The sequence below is a fragment of the Columba livia genome, chromosome 16 (genome assembly GCF_036013475.1).
Source record: "Columba livia isolate bColLiv1 breed racing homer chromosome 16, bColLiv1.pat.W.v2, whole genome shotgun sequence".
In the NCBI taxonomy this organism is placed as follows: Eukaryota; Metazoa; Chordata; class Aves; order Columbiformes; family Columbidae; genus Columba; species Columba livia.
This window is the reverse complement of record NC_088617.1, coordinates 6904333-6919405: the sequence shown is the minus strand read 5'-3', so window position 1 is coordinate 6919405 and position 15073 is coordinate 6904333. Positions and strand designations below refer to the sequence as shown.

Here is a 15073-nt window from a genome sequence, read left to right as displayed (position 1 = left end):
GTAAAGGGCGCTCTTAAAATCAGCCAAATAAAAGGAAAGCCATCCCCCCAATATAGATACTTTCTTGCTGATGTTATTAATGAACATTGCACTTTGTGTCAATCTCTGAAGGTCAAAGCAATCTTTTTCCCTAGTTGAAGCTCTTAAAGAAGTTTTGTTGGTTTGGGGTTTTTTTGAGCTGCATTTTATGCCTAAATGTGCTTCTTTAATGAGTGCAATTTTACATCTGCTCAGGTAAAACGGGTTGTTGTACATTTGCTTCCTTCCATGGTTTTATTACACCTATTCGGCTGACGATGCCCCGCCAAAAGAAATTATAGAAGCTGCGAAATAAAAATTGGAGTGCCTAAAAGTATTTGTCTTCAGAATTATATATATATATATACATAAAACAAGTATATGAAGCAGCGTGCTTCAGTACCTGTTTACTGAGACTTCACCGTATGCCTTAATAAAAGAAAGCACTTAACTAACATTACAAAAAACTTAATTTTTCTGCTAGATAAGCCATCTGCTTCCAACAGGGAAAACCAAGATGGCTGTGAAGTGCCCAAAGAGACACAAAACCTGCTCCACAGCCTCTAAATAACATAATCTCGTGGCTGGGACACGGAACAGGGCATCAGGAATAATAAAGACAGCCCAGGCCTGCAAGCAGCAGCCGCCAGTGGAAACCTCTCTAAAAAACTCCAGTGCGCAGTAAATTAAATCACACCAAGTGGCTCATATCTCTGCTGGCAATGAAGGGCAGCAGAGAGAGTGATAGATGAGGAAAATTCAAATGAGTTTGCCCGTGAAAATAACGATAATCATTAAATATTATTGCTGCAAAACGCTGAGAGGTCTGACGCTGAGGCCTGCACAGCGTGGAGGGGTGGCCTGCGGTGCCCCAGCCCAAAATGTTCGTTATTGTTATTATCAGAAGCACGATAAAGGCTCCAGGGGAGCTCAAGGGACCATCCCAGAGGGCGCAGGCACCACAGAGGATGAGAGCCAGGGCAGGTCTCGCCCCTGCACTGCCGCCATTTTCCCGCCCCGCCAGCAACAGCCCCTAGCAACCGCCCCTTAGCAACGCCGGGGCACGCCCCCTTCCTCGGCCACGCCTCTCCCGAATAACCACGCCCACTCACCACGCCCCTCCAGTCAGCGTCGCGGAGTCCGTGGGGCCGGAGGCTGTCACGTGGCCGCGTTGCGTAGCAGCGCCGTAGCCATGACAACGCCTGTACACAACGACGGGCAGCGGAGGCGTGAAGGGGGGCGGACGGTAAGAGTGGCCGCCGGGGACGGGGGGACGCACATCCTCAACCGGCCTTGGGGGGTCCGGCTGTCGGGAGCGAGGCCACAGGGAGTGGTGGAAAGAGAGGAGGGAAAACTCTGACAGAAAATAACCCCCTGGGGCCAGGGACAGCCCCCACTTTACTCTGCAGAGGGCTGGCCAGGAAGGTGCTAGAGCTGTCACTCTGTCTAGACCTCAAAGGAAACCCCAAATCTGTGTGTGGGGAGCCGCGACGGGCCATGCTGTGCAGGCTGCCATGGAGCTGAGTGAGAGCCGCCACCCTGGGGTGCTGAGGAGGGTGTCACTGTTCTGTGGTCTGGGTACGATGCTAACAGGGTGACAGGTCCCATCCTCACAAACGAGCTCCCTTTTTGTCTCTGTTTACGAAACTGTATTGTCTACATAACAGTGAGCAACAGCCTCTGCAGTTGTGCAGCATTTCAGCCCAATGCTGGCAGCACAGAGAGGTCCCCGGGATGCATTTTCCCAAGACACTGAACTGTGGGATACCAGGCTTTAAAAGGTGTTTCCCCAAAGTTTGAGCCAGGCTGTGTTCCTTCAGCTGTGATTTCTCCCAGGGCCTCCTGGGGAAAAAAATAATTGAAACATATATACATATATATCATGCCTGTTTCTTCAGTGTCCATGTTTTTTGAACGCAAACATCTGCTCTTCGGCTTGTTCTCAGGCAGAATTTGCATTGTCTGAGTCAACAAACAGGCCCATGAGGTTGCCTGCGCTTGACTCCAGCAGTGTGTTAGTTACAGAGGTTTTCTAAAGAGCTTTGATGGGTTGCTTTGGGGTTTTTTTGAGTCTTATGATGTTTTATTTAGGAGATGTACTTACTATAACAGATTCTTGAGATAGAAGGGGCTTTGTGCTGTCAAGAGCAACACCACAAAAACTGGATTTCTGCAGCTCTCTTCTCATACCCTATTCCCTTTGTATTATTGTAATTACATAATGTTTAAAAAGATGCAGGAAGACACAATCTCTGCTCCCAAAACCTACTGTTCCATGTTACAGAAACAACGCAGTGAGTGGCAGGTGGGAAATGACAGGCCAGGGAGAAGGCTAAAAGAGATCTCTAATTCTATCAGTTTAATGAGTTCTTTCCTTATCAGCTTCAGCCCTTGTCCAGATCTCCTAAGTGGCTTTTCTTAGAGATCAAATGACTACAAATTACAAATTAGCGTGAAGGCAGCTCCTTTTGTTACACAGCTGACCAGATTTTTGATGGTTCAATCTCTAAAGCGCTGAGCTGTTTTTAAAGCCTGGCTGCTGAGTTTTTCTGAGCATCAGAGCCAGATTGTGAGGCCTTGGGGCCTCCACCCACCCGGGCAATGCCCAGGGCCTCACAGGGTCCTTCATTTTCATCCTGAGACTTCTCTGGGGTGAGAAACCAGCTGAGAGAGCCGATCCAGCCACGATGCTCTGCCGAGAGATGGTGTTCAGGTCAAACTCTTGTGGTCGCATCCACAGCGAAGTAGCAGCAGCCCAGACTGTCTTGCGAAGTATTTTGCGCTGGCCTAGGAAATGCGATACAGTGTTTTGGGGAAAATCCATCTTTCCCTCATTTGCTAAAGTGTTTTCCACCTGCTCTGAAACAATTTTTCCTCTCCTCTGCCCAGGGAATGGATCTAGCTCAGGAAAGGCGTCTGTCCGGGGAGGTTACCCCAAATCTTCCTGCTCCGGGGCTCTTTGATAACTCAGAACGTGGTATAGAACAAGGTCCTCACCTGTCTCATCTCTACCAGCTTGAAAAACAATGATGTTTTACCTTGGACCACATGAATATCAGGGGCTGACCTCCTCTTGAGAAACTGGATAAGCACTAAACCTCAACGTGCAAACTAAACCCCAACGTGCAAACTAAACCCCAACGTGCAATCTTCTATAGACCTTTAAGCCACATGAAGGCTGCTTCCATCAGCAAAGAGAAACCTCGAAACTAAAAAGCCAAACTGCAGGTGGACCTTGTTTATTAGGCAAGGGTACTTTTTCTTTTTTTTTCAGCAGATTTGAAATTGAGTTGTGTTTTATAAATTGCAAATGAAAATTTTTACTATATTGATTCCTAATTGTCCATAATAATTTCTTAGTTATGCAAAAGCTTTTCCTCTCGAAGTTCTTAAGATGTTTTTTGCTTTGCTATAGAAGACAGACAATGGAGCCACATTTTGCACAGAAGACAAAGGCACATGGCACATTTCCCTTGGTTGTGGTTGGGTCAGGCAGGTGCTGCTGGAGCAAGGGGCCTTTGGAGCCACAGGGCTGAGAGGGGGTTTTACCCTCTGAGACTCATCCTTGTGATGTTTAGGAGACACGCAGCAGGAAAATATATTCTGCTTTTGTAGCGGGAGTTGACAGAATTGATGCATTACTGCATTTGGAGAGTCAAGAGACATGAACAGGCAGCGATATCTGCACTGGCTCTGATTAAATTCAGTGTTGTGGAGTCAGTCTCCTGAATTTCTGCTTGCAAGGCATAAATAGCACGGAGGTGAAAGCCTGTATTTTGTTATAGTCTCATTAATAAAGTGTTTTAATGAACCATTTAAGAGTGAGCCTTATGAATAACTATTTTACTCTGAATTCGAATTTAAGGTCACTGACAAAAATTTAAGATGTTTCAATTTTCTGTATCTACTAACCTGAACTTAACTGCTTAAAACTGAAAATAATCAGAGCTGCATTACCTATACAGTAAAAGAAGCACAGACATGGGCTCCTTGAAGAAACACACAGGCACCTTCACTGAAAGTATGCCCAATGTATATATATATATATGCACACACGAACGTGTACGCAAATTCTGTAGGTGCGTCCCTATGCGTTATTTGTATGCACGGTTATTTTTAAGTGTATTCAAAACTGCAGCAAATGCCTGGCTAGAACTGAAACTCCTTTCGTTTGCAGGTAGAGGAGGCGCACACGCTATCGCAGCGATCACGCCAGGCTGGGCACACACCGCCTTAGAAACCACCTCGTGCAGCTTGTGTTGAGGCAATTATCGTGCTGGAGCCTTTGAACCTGTACACCACATCAAGAGCGAAAGGAAAATAACGCGCCAAGGACCTCAATAAACATGGATTATCTTGTTTACTGTAACTGCTTTAAAACAGCAAAGGCAGCCTTGAGTTCTGCAGAAGTCAAGCGCTTCGCCCTGTTGCTATAATAAGCCCCTCTCATGCGCTGCCGGCTTCCCACATGATAGTCGTGAGTCAAACGGGCCCCAGAGGAGGTGGAACCTTCACCAAACAGCTCCGTAACTCTTCAAAAAGGGTTTCAGTTCCTGAACAGGTTTTGTAACAACGGCCGCCCCGAAGCAAGAGATTACGAGACAGTTTGGCTGCCTTCAGTCACAAGCCGCAGCAGCTTCCAATGGAGCTCCCCAGCTTGCTCAGCAAGGTGCGTGAGGCTCCTCTGGCAGAGAGAGCAGAACCAGCTCATGGTATATTAAACCATATTAAGGAAGACATATGCTAAGACGCGTCTGACATCCCCTCGCAGAGTCCAATGCCGTCCTTCAAACCGCTTCCTCCTCCTCGGCAGCGCCGTCCTGCGTGATTTCCTGTGCCAGTTTGTGAGAGCAGCACAAACAAATGATTCCTCATGTGTAGAAAGACATTTTCTGTCTGTGGCAGCTTTTCTTTTAAATCTACTTACAAAACCCCTCTTTAAAGCAGTTTTCTAACTGGTTTCCCTTTTTTCTTTCCTTTCTTTTTCCCTGGAATTCAAATTCTCTCTACAGTAAAAATCCTTTTCCTGGCTTTTTGTTGTTGGCGTTGTTTGTTGTTTTAATGTAATTGTTAACAAAGAAACCCCAAAATTCACTATTTCTGTTACAAAATATATTTTCTGAGATACAGCATAGCACTGTTTTCACCACATGCACAAGATCAAATTTTTCTCTTAAATCACTTAGCAATCTTAATAACTACAACCATCTTGGGCTTAATTTCCAAAAGAAATTAATTTCCTTTCCATGCTCATCCAAAATCCACTGTGAAGAGCAAATGTATTCAGAGTAATTTGCATTCATCATCCCTGTTATTGTTAGGATACTGCTCCCTCTCACGAGTAAAGCTGCTTACTCAATGCTTAAGGCCAAACTCTAACACTGCTTCGACTGATCCTAAATTGAGATAAGTTGGCAGCTTCTGGCAGCTCCTAAAACTGAGCTTTGGCAGAAATTTAACCTCCTTTACACTCAATTCGATTTTTTTTAGTCTCATTTAATATGCCACCCACCTCCCATTATGTGTTATAAATGCTCCAAACACCCTAAACTTTCTTCTTTTTTATTAATATGTAAATTAAATCAATTTACCTTCCTGCTAGTCATGTTCATCAGGGTACAAATCAGTCTCGGGAGAGCCCAGCTGAGACAAAGGCAGACTGCTCAGGCTCCACCATATCAACATGTTATTCTCTATGTCTTATTGGTTTGTCTGCTTAGAGTCAAACCAATTTACTCAATCTCTTGTGTTATTAAGAACATTGTCAATAAATAAACCCGAGGATCTGTGTGGCATAGACACAGTCGAAGGCTTGTCAGTGCCGTGGGGACCAAAAGCATTTGTTGCTCCTGACCAACAGCATTTCCTGCAATCAGAATAGTTCTGGGTTACCACAGGCTGCCACATATTTATGCACAAATTCCAGCTTCTGAGAACTGAACGGTTCTGCCTGGGGTTGCCCTTCATGTGGAACGGGACAGGATTGGTTCAAACAGCTCGGGAAAAATAATCTCACCTCCTGCAGTTCACCCATGGATTCATATCCATTCTCCTTGGCTCTTTCAGCTCCGACTCTCGCCACACTTCAGCCATAATATCTACGTTTAATCCACCTTTAGTATAATTTTCACCTGCAGCTATCGGCCACCTTGTGTTAATCTGCACGTTTTACACTGAGGGCTGAAAACAGCAACTAGAATTCAGGTTTTATTCTCGAATACTGGTATGACTCTAAGGAACCTGTTTCAGTAGCAACGAGCTAAACTCAACAGTAGTTTCGATTTTACACAGGCTGTTTTCAGAACTTGTTGACCTCACCCTGCCTGTCTGGGCTTCTGTGTCGTGACAGCATCCTGAACGCCAGACCCCGGTTGGTGCGGCTGGCCTTTCTTCGAGAGCTGTGGTTTCTCGCCATCGGGTTCTGGCCGGCGCTCCCCAGCTGCAGGGACACATCAGCGGCAGCAAGGGAGGAGCGCGAGGACTCCCCAAGTCCCCATTTGCAATATTTAGTCAGCTAATTACACTTTGTGGCCTCAGTAAAATGTGGATTGTGCTACTTGGGATCTTCCCAGGCCTCTTATAAGGATCAGTCGGTTAATGTACGTAGAAGGGCTGTTGGGCATTGGAACAGGATGACCAGGACAGTGGTGGAGTCACCATCCCTGGAGGGGTTTAAAAGACATTTAGACAAGGTTCTTAGGGACATGGTTTAGTGCTACAGTTAGGTTAGGTTATTGTTGGACTCGATGATCCCGAGGATCTCTTCCAACAGAAATTATTCTATAAGGTTAGAAACATATACAGTGCTTTCTGAACAACAGATGCATTGGGATTTCTTGATTCGGTGTCCAGTGGCTTGTGCCTTCTCCATCGCTTTTGGCCAGCAGTAACCAGCACGCGCAAGGCAGTATCGAGCATCTTTGCACTTTTTCTACTTGACAAGGTCAGGACAGCCTTTTGTGGCTCTGAGTCACGCTGTCCGCTGCTGCGGCAGCTGGGACACGGCCCCGGTGACCTCAGCGTTTGGACTGGGACTGAACCGCCACTCCAGGAACGCTGCCTGGCCCGGCTTCCCCACCAGTGTCTGACTGCCTGGTTCCTCCCTTACATTTCGGTTTTCACTTTGTAGGAAACAATTACCTTGCCAATATAATAGGCCCAGGCAGGCTTTCCCAGCAAAGCGTATTTTAATAACCATTTTGCAAGATCAGATGTTCTACCTAAAGGCAGGCACAGGGAATAGGGCAAAAAGCCCCCCAAATCCTGGCTGCAGTTCCCCTCCCCAGTTCCCCACTAGTTGGTACTATAGGGTCTGCAGATTACCTGACCCTGCCTCAGTTTACCCGTCTCATTCATCAAATTCTAACAACCCTTTCCTCTCATTGATTTATTTAAAATATGGATTCCTGGCTCTTTGGTTACCCTTCCACCTAGCTTAACTTTTTAAATACAGTAATCAGTTTGCATTTGGGATTAGTTTGAAAACACATTGTTTTACATTAAGGATCCATAGTCTGATGTCTCTCAGTCCTTCCCCCCTGCTGGGGTCAGGTGCCAGATCAGCTGTAAAAACAACGTTCCTTCATTAAATGTTCCTTACCACTTTCCCTGTGATCCCCGAACATCTACAATCTTCCTGTAATTTGTGTTTCTGCTGCAGGTTTCTGCTTCCATCCAGAGATGGCTTTTCTTAGAACTCAAAAACGTCGTTCTTTAATCGACTGAATTGAACTTTGGATCTCACGGAGCAGCAGGGACTGAGTGCACCGTGGCTGTAATGCCCCATCTGTCTCATGAAGCTGCACAGGGCCCGGCCAGGGGACCTTTGGGCTCATCCAAACACGTTACACTCCAGTGAAACCTGAACTAAAAATCGTCCTGCTGGAAAACAAAGGGGACAACCTGACCCCACAGTTGGCAGTCTTAGTACAACAGCAGTGACATGTAATTGTCTGCATATTTCTAAACTACTCTCGAGAGCAGCTTCCAGCAGCTTTCAAGTAGAGATGCACACACGGCTCTTACAGGAGAAAGGGCTCCTTGAGTTGTCCAGGCCCCATCCCAAATACAGACTATGACTGGCACGTTGCAGCTCAACCACCTGCAAAAGCTCGCGACTAGACCAGACCCAACTCTTTTCCCTGACCACAGAGGATTTGAACCAAACAGCAAAGCTCTAAAGAACCCTGATCAAATCCGACTGGGTGATGCCCTGTGCAGTAGTAGAAATCCCAGCGCAGGTCATGGCCCTGCATTATTAGGCAGTGAACAGATGTCCTGCAACCAAGGTGACGAACAGAGAAAGTATGAGAAATGACAAAGATTTGAGTTTGCTAGGGTTAAAAGACATTTCAGCATCAAAGCCACAAGCAAGCTGAGTATCTTCTGAGCCTGAAAGCAATGCTTGTATTCACCAGCCAGGCTAAAGAAACTATTGGTACCATAAATTAGTACTAATGTCAGTGAGATCTCTTCTAACCACTGTAGAGCCAGGAAGAGCAGGAAATAAAAGTACATTTCTTTTTTCTCGGTGTGTTCAAGTTTCTCCACTGTCTTTCATGGGGGCACCCTCTAATCTGTGTAGTCTGTGCTGTGAAATGGCATTAAATTGAGGGAAAACATTTCAACAGTTACCATAAGCATTTGCACGTGGCAAAATTCTCTTGTCTTACATCAGAGAAGGCATTAAATTCACCGTGGAAGTTTTCACCACAATTCCGTGGTCCTTTATACCAGGTTTGAGCAGTACTGGGTCATTTAACAGGATAAATTCAGTCCAGATCATGCCTGGGCACACAATTACGTTTCTGTTGAGTTAGCCAGAGCACATAATACGGCGTTTATGCTGGCTTTATGCCGGCAGCAGGAAGAAAGACAATATCTAATCTGGCACAAAGCCTACCAATACAGACTTAATGTCATAACTTTTTGAGCAATTTTGAATGGGATCCATGCTTTGGGTTGTGTGGTCTAGCACGATGTGTCCAGGAGCGCTAGAGCCAAATTTCCTGTATCATTGACCTATGACCATTTTGCAGCATTTAAAGAGTCTGTTTCTCTATAAAATTTCCTCTTATTATGCTTCCTCACATGAGTCCCTTGTCCCGTTTCAGGTTCTTGTTGCAGTCCATTATAGCGCTGTGCTGTATGTGACTTGCATTCAGGATCTCGCCCACAACAGCCTTTCACTGTTGCTCCCAAGGTCCTGCAGAACTGTATGTGCAGGTAATTGTGTGTAAATTCTGCAATACAAATATCACAGTTATTTGCTCGGGTGCCCGCTCGCTGCCGTTCGCTTGCACGGTTACTATAACGTTGCCAGTGCAGCCATGGGAACTGTCGGCACCCATCTCTCAATCCATCTTTCTAACGCTCATTAGCGACATCTGATTTCCAAAGGGCCCTGTGCCTCTGCGTGTCTCCATAGCACAGAGCTGGGGTTGGAAGAGGCTCTGCTTGCTCTCATTCACGGAAGGGGCTGTTTTCTAAGAAAACCGAGAGTGCCAGGCTGTCATTCACTGAGGAGCTCAGAAGAATCTGTCCTCTGAGCTGTTTTACCTGCTGACACATCTCACCCAGTCCGTTTTACCAAAGTAATCCTTCTCATTTACAGCTCCAGGCTGGAGTTTCTGTGGAGGCTTTGGGAGAAAACCCATTCTGGAAAAGTTGCTTATTTTAGAACCCACAGCTTCAAGGAAGATATTTTTCCCTAATCCTAAACTACATGATATCATACTTGGCTAGCACTGTAACCATGGTACTGAAGTTATTTATGACTCTGAAATTAATGCTATAGTTAGCAACACTGGAACAAGATTTCTTCTATGCTACTGTCCAAGGGCCTCCCTCCCCCAGACCAGGGCTGCACTGGGAAGCAAGACCGAGTGTCTCCAGAGGGTCTTTAATTTGCAATAAACAATGTCAGCCTTTGCTGATCTCCAAAACTTGGCAACACCCAAGTGGAGATGCACAAAGATGCATCTCCTAAGCAAAACAAAGCACTTGGCTATGTTTTTATTGATCTTATTGCTGTCAGGAGATTTGTTTGGGTTTTTTGTTTATTTGAGTTCTTAAAGTACATGTGAATTTCTGTGAAAGGCGGCGGAATTCCAGCCATCAGAGCCAGGACTGGCAGGAGGGAGAGCTCGGTTCTGTGCTACAGCAGCAGCTCCAGCATCAGGCTCGTGCCACTGCCAGGCTTCCATTTGGTATAACAATATGACTTCATATCCATTCTGCTACCTGAATTTTCATTTTTATGCTGCCTTTGAACACCAGTTGACACAGCAGTCTGACTCTGCTCACCCAGGAATACTGAGGAGCCAAATCTTTACCCCTGGTTTAGGGCTTTTCAGATACTCTGGCCCTGAGCCCAGTCGGATTTACTGCTCAAGTTGATGGAAGAAAGTCTCAAGGCCTTCCCTGAGAGGCAGATAAGGCATTCTAGGAAAATTTATTGGGGGAGAATGCAGGATTTATTTGGGGTTTCATTTTTATTTTGCTTTACAGTCTAAACTTCTAATTCCCAGAGCCACAATTCTCCCATTGCCTTCATGGGATTTGTACTGGAGTCACTTGACTGGGTTTTGCTGTGTCTAACATGATTGCCTCCTCTATTTTTTGCCTTTTTAAAATTTTTTTCTGCTTTTGACCACAGGCGAAGGAAATAAATAATCTGATATCCTGCCAGCAAACTGCCATTGGCGCTTTGAGACTGGAGGCGTTTCTCCTGCCCCAAAAGAGCATTTAAAAAAAAAAAGGCTGATAACTTGGCCAGGGTTCAGGTATGTTTGTGCACATACCAGCAGTTAAACTGATTTCTTCTACTATCTTATCTGTCCATTTCTGGATTTAAAGGGGAGGAAGCTTGGCAGGCAAAGTTACTCTTGGAATGCATTCAGTAAACCATGGGCAAGAGAAGCAAAGAGCATAAATAGAAATAACCATAGGTGTAGCAGCTGGCTGCTATTCCTGGCTTTACCCATGGCTTGCTTGGTGACCTCAGAAAACCACTTCACCCCTCAGTGCTCCAGCTTCTCATGGGCAAAAATCACCCATTTCCCAGGTCACCGCAGGCAGAGGGACCCGCTGTGTGCCGGCTGGTGGCTCTGGAGGAGAAGCCTGATCCAGTTCCCCTGCCAGCCACAGGGCCATTCTGCTGTGCAGGATCAGGGCATCACAGCCCTGGCGCCTCCGGCCCCAGGGGGACCTGGCAACTTTAACCCAGTGCATTTTGTGAAGCTTTTCGGGATCTTTCAAGGAAAGGAAAAGCACTACAACAAAATGTTGCTAATTATAGAGTGACAGCACAAAACATATTCCTGCCCTGGACAGAGCTCTGCTATAAGCCAACTTAATTATACTTTACCTTTGGCCAGTTCCCTCCTTAATAATTGTGGCCAAAGCGCTGAGCAAAGCCAATTTGCTGCTTGCTCTCCAGTTCTCCTTATTCAAGACCAATTGCTTGACAGCAACAAGCAGACCGTGAGACTGCTCTGCTGGGCTGTGTCTGCTCCCCCCCAGCAATTACAAACATGTCTCTCCACTTTATTCCTGCCCGCCTGGAGCAGATTCTTGGAATGTTAATGCCAGACACAGCCCTGCCCTTGGCAGTCCCGGTGCTGGAGCAGCATGGAGCTGCACTATGGCACTGGGGACTTGCAAACACCCTGGAACGTGCTACTGGAAAAGCAAATGAAATGTTTTTGCAAGAGAGGCTTTTTTAGAATAACTCAGGACAGCTGATGAATTGGGATGGGGCACCAGGAATAACCAAATGTCTCAGCTTCTGAGTTCAATAAATGGTTTTCCCAACCTGAAAAACAGCTTCACCTGCAGTAGATGGACCGTCAGCGCTTGCAGTGTCGAGGAGAGAGTGGAACAGGCAGGTTGGTTGCTTGAATTTACTGATTTGAGGTGTAAATGTAAATCCTGCTACTTGACTATGTTTGCTTGGGAACTGCACTCATATAAACCAGGCCCTAATCAAAACTGTACCCATTTCAGTACCACCTGATGAGTTAGAAATAGGGATTGTATGGTGTTAGGCCAAAAACCACATACAAAATTGTTGTTCTGCATATAGAAGTTGTTCTCAGGTTGGTATATAAGTGACAAACCTCTAAGTCATGAGCAGTTTTTGCTGACAGTAAGTCCTGCACCTTGCTGCACTGAAAGAGAAATATCAGAATTATGTTTGTTCAGACAGTCATAACCACCATTTTCTTTATCTTCTGTGTTGTAGTCAGCAGGTCATGTACGCTTTTGTTGAGATGTGTCCACAGAGGAATCCAACCTGCAAATAAAGAACTGCAGCAGAAGTTGTGGTTTTGTTATTACTGCTCAAGACCGAGATCGTGTGAGAAAAACACTTTCCAGTTCAGATGGAGGAAATGGAAAGCACAAAGATTCATTACTTCACTATTCAACAGAGCAGATTTCTAATGAACTGTCTACCAAACAATTTAGAGATGAGGAAGTGATGGAGAGATGCTTTCATGCAAGTAGAATAAAAATCAGAGAATATAATTCTCAGGCTAAATTATGCAACTAGAAATATCTTTACCTTCCCCTCTTGTGAGAAGTGTTTTTATTACAGACACTTGATCCTGACTTCTCGAACCTTCCCCTCAAACACACTCTTCTCTAATCATCTCCATCACCTTCACCCTGCAGCCCAAAAGCAGAGACTTTCCACTGATTCTCCACCATAGCAGGAGCTGTTCCACCCGCCTGTGGAGTTTTTTACAGAGACCTGTAAAACTGTGCCTGTGTCTCCAAGGTGGCTTTCAACTCCTTCTGCCTTTTAAAAAGTCAGAGATGCTTTTGAACTATCACAGCAGACATAGGTTGGAACAGACTGGATTTGGTCCAAGTTTTCCACTGTCCATCTTGTGAAGAAGGAAAGGGCACAGCTGTCAGATCTCCTCTGCCTGCCTTGATTTCAGCCAAAAGAGCAAATGGAAGAATCGTACCCTTGGCAGCAGAGTGGATCATTTGCCGTGATTCCTTGAAGAAAAACTTCTCTATGATACTAAAGATGGGGTTTGGGGCTGCGCTGCTCTTGGCCCATCCTCAAATAGCAGCACTAGCCCTTTTGGCTCAGATTTCTGCTGAGCTCCTTCTCCCTGCCCGCACTCCCCAGCTTGGCACTGAAAAGCAAACAAACAGCTCTGGGAGCTGCAGAATTTGCAGAGTCCAGTTTTCAACAGGCCAGAATCTCCTGGGAGAGCGACCTGGGTGCTTGAAGGGGCACAAACTCTGACTGAAGCTTTTCCCACGCTTTCGGCATCCATCAAAAGTCGGATCCATGTGGCTTCTCCAGCGTCTAATAAGGTCCGACAGCATATGTTGGGTTTTCTCACAGCTGCAGCCCTGGCAGGGTCCTTCTTGACACAGCCATTTGTAAATGCAGGGACTGAGCTCTATACCTCTGCCAGTTTGAGATAAAGGGTTGTGTTGTTCCTGGTACTGCAAAATCCCCTTTAAACTTTACTCTACAACCTGTGGAGAGCCGCCCTCCAGAACTTCACACTGTTGTTTTATCTTCACGCTTGAGTAGAGGAGAGACAATCTTTACTGACTCTTGACTGAGCATGTAAGCAGTCACAGGAGCCAGGGAGACACTCAGGCTTGTGCACACCTGATAGCTGAGGCAGAGATCAGTATGGGAAACATGGTTCTCACATTCCCTGGGGAGCTCTGGGTCCTTAGGGAAAAAAAAAAAGCCTATCCAAGTATTTATCAAATGGGAATATATTGGCTGTGCTGGGACTGCACAGCCCAAACCTGGTATTCTGCAAAGACAGCTCTGCGATGGAGGCACATGGGGTGGATTTTGCCCCGGAGCAGCGCTGGTGACCAGGGCAACTCTGTGAGCATTACCTCACCGTGTCACCTCGCTGTGTCCCAGGCAGGCAGGATGTTCACATTGAGGGACAGGACAAGCATGACCTTTACAATCTCAGCTATGACAAGCAACTCCTGCGGGGTGACAGCCAAGTTGCTTCTCCCGTAACTCCCACTTGGGCTGGAGTAGCACAAGTACTGTTTCTTCCTCAGAGCTCCAGGTCCCAGTGCATCTTTTTTGGTCAATCCAGTCCATTGCCACTCTGCTGCTTGGGAAGACTTAAAAGGCCCAGGTGGCTGGTGGGAGAAAAAGGCTTTTTTAACGCAAGACATCTCAACAGCCTCCATACATCCTGTTTCATGACATCCAGGCTCCGCAGGAGCACACAAACTGGGAACACACTGGGAGGGATCGCCCCACTGTGCCACTCCAGTGAGGCTGATGCTGCAGAGCGCTTTGGAGGTTGGTTTGAGCAACTGTTGACAGGATTTCTCCATCAAATGGTGCTTTGCAGACCCAGCAGGAGCCTCACTGTATCTCAGCCCTGGCACAGGCTGACTCCTCTCAGATATGCATCAAAAGAGGCTTCCTACTCCCTGCCATCCTCCCTGGAGTTCTTGGGGAGGAAAACAAGGTTTGCAGGTGCTTTATGCTGTACTCACAGCTCCCCGCTGCCCATGCTCTCCAGGCTAAGGTCACCTCTGCTCACCCAACAATACCATCAGAAAATTAAGAGAAAATGCTCATGGAAGCCTCTGCTTTCAGGGAAGGTGCTCTCCCTTTGGAAATACCTACTGGGTACCGAACGGACACGGTACCAGCACCCAGCAGGATGGTGCCCCAGCTGCCCCAGTGCTCTCTGGCTCAGGCACTCAAACGGGGTTACTTTAACTCTTTAAAAACCTCTTCCTTGTCACTGTCTACAGGAGGAGGAAAAGCAGAGTAAGTCTGCTTTAACACTAATGCCAGAGGTTTTCCGCATTGATTGATCTTTGGGTAGAGCAGGTTCTTTTTTTCCCTGTTGAGGATTTGTGTGTTGGCCCACATAATACTGAACAGCCTCTCTGTCAAAAAGCAGAAAGAGGGCTGGAGATTCTTGCATAACTAAATGTATATCTAGCAATGACTGCATTTTTCTATGGATTTCATAAAAGTGGGCAGAGTTTAGGAGAGCCCCATGCATTGCAGTTTATAACACTTTATAAT

The 15073-nt window shown here is 46.2% G+C and overlaps 2 long non-coding RNA genes across 3 annotated transcripts in view; one reads left to right on the top strand and one right to left on the bottom strand.

The window, feature by feature from the left end:
• Positions 1–1100: 1100 nt before the first annotated feature.
• Positions 1101–5049, top strand: LOC110356130 (uncharacterized). Its single transcript, XR_002409206.2, has 2 exons — positions 1101–1264; positions 4196–5049. It is a non-coding gene; the product is annotated as an uncharacterized LOC110356130 (long non-coding RNA).
• Positions 2399–15073, bottom strand: part of LOC135575578 (uncharacterized) — a 15560-nt gene continuing 2885 nt past the window's right edge. Inside the window, exons 2-3 of one of the 2 annotated variants that reach the window (XR_010466577.1) lie at positions 7619–14163; positions 2399–2805 (exon numbers count right to left, since the gene is read on the bottom strand). This is a non-coding gene — a long non-coding RNA (uncharacterized LOC135575578). Of the gene's footprint in view, positions 2806–6217; positions 14164–15073 lie in introns of those variants that run through there. The other variant, XR_010466576.1, reaches the window with a different exon arrangement.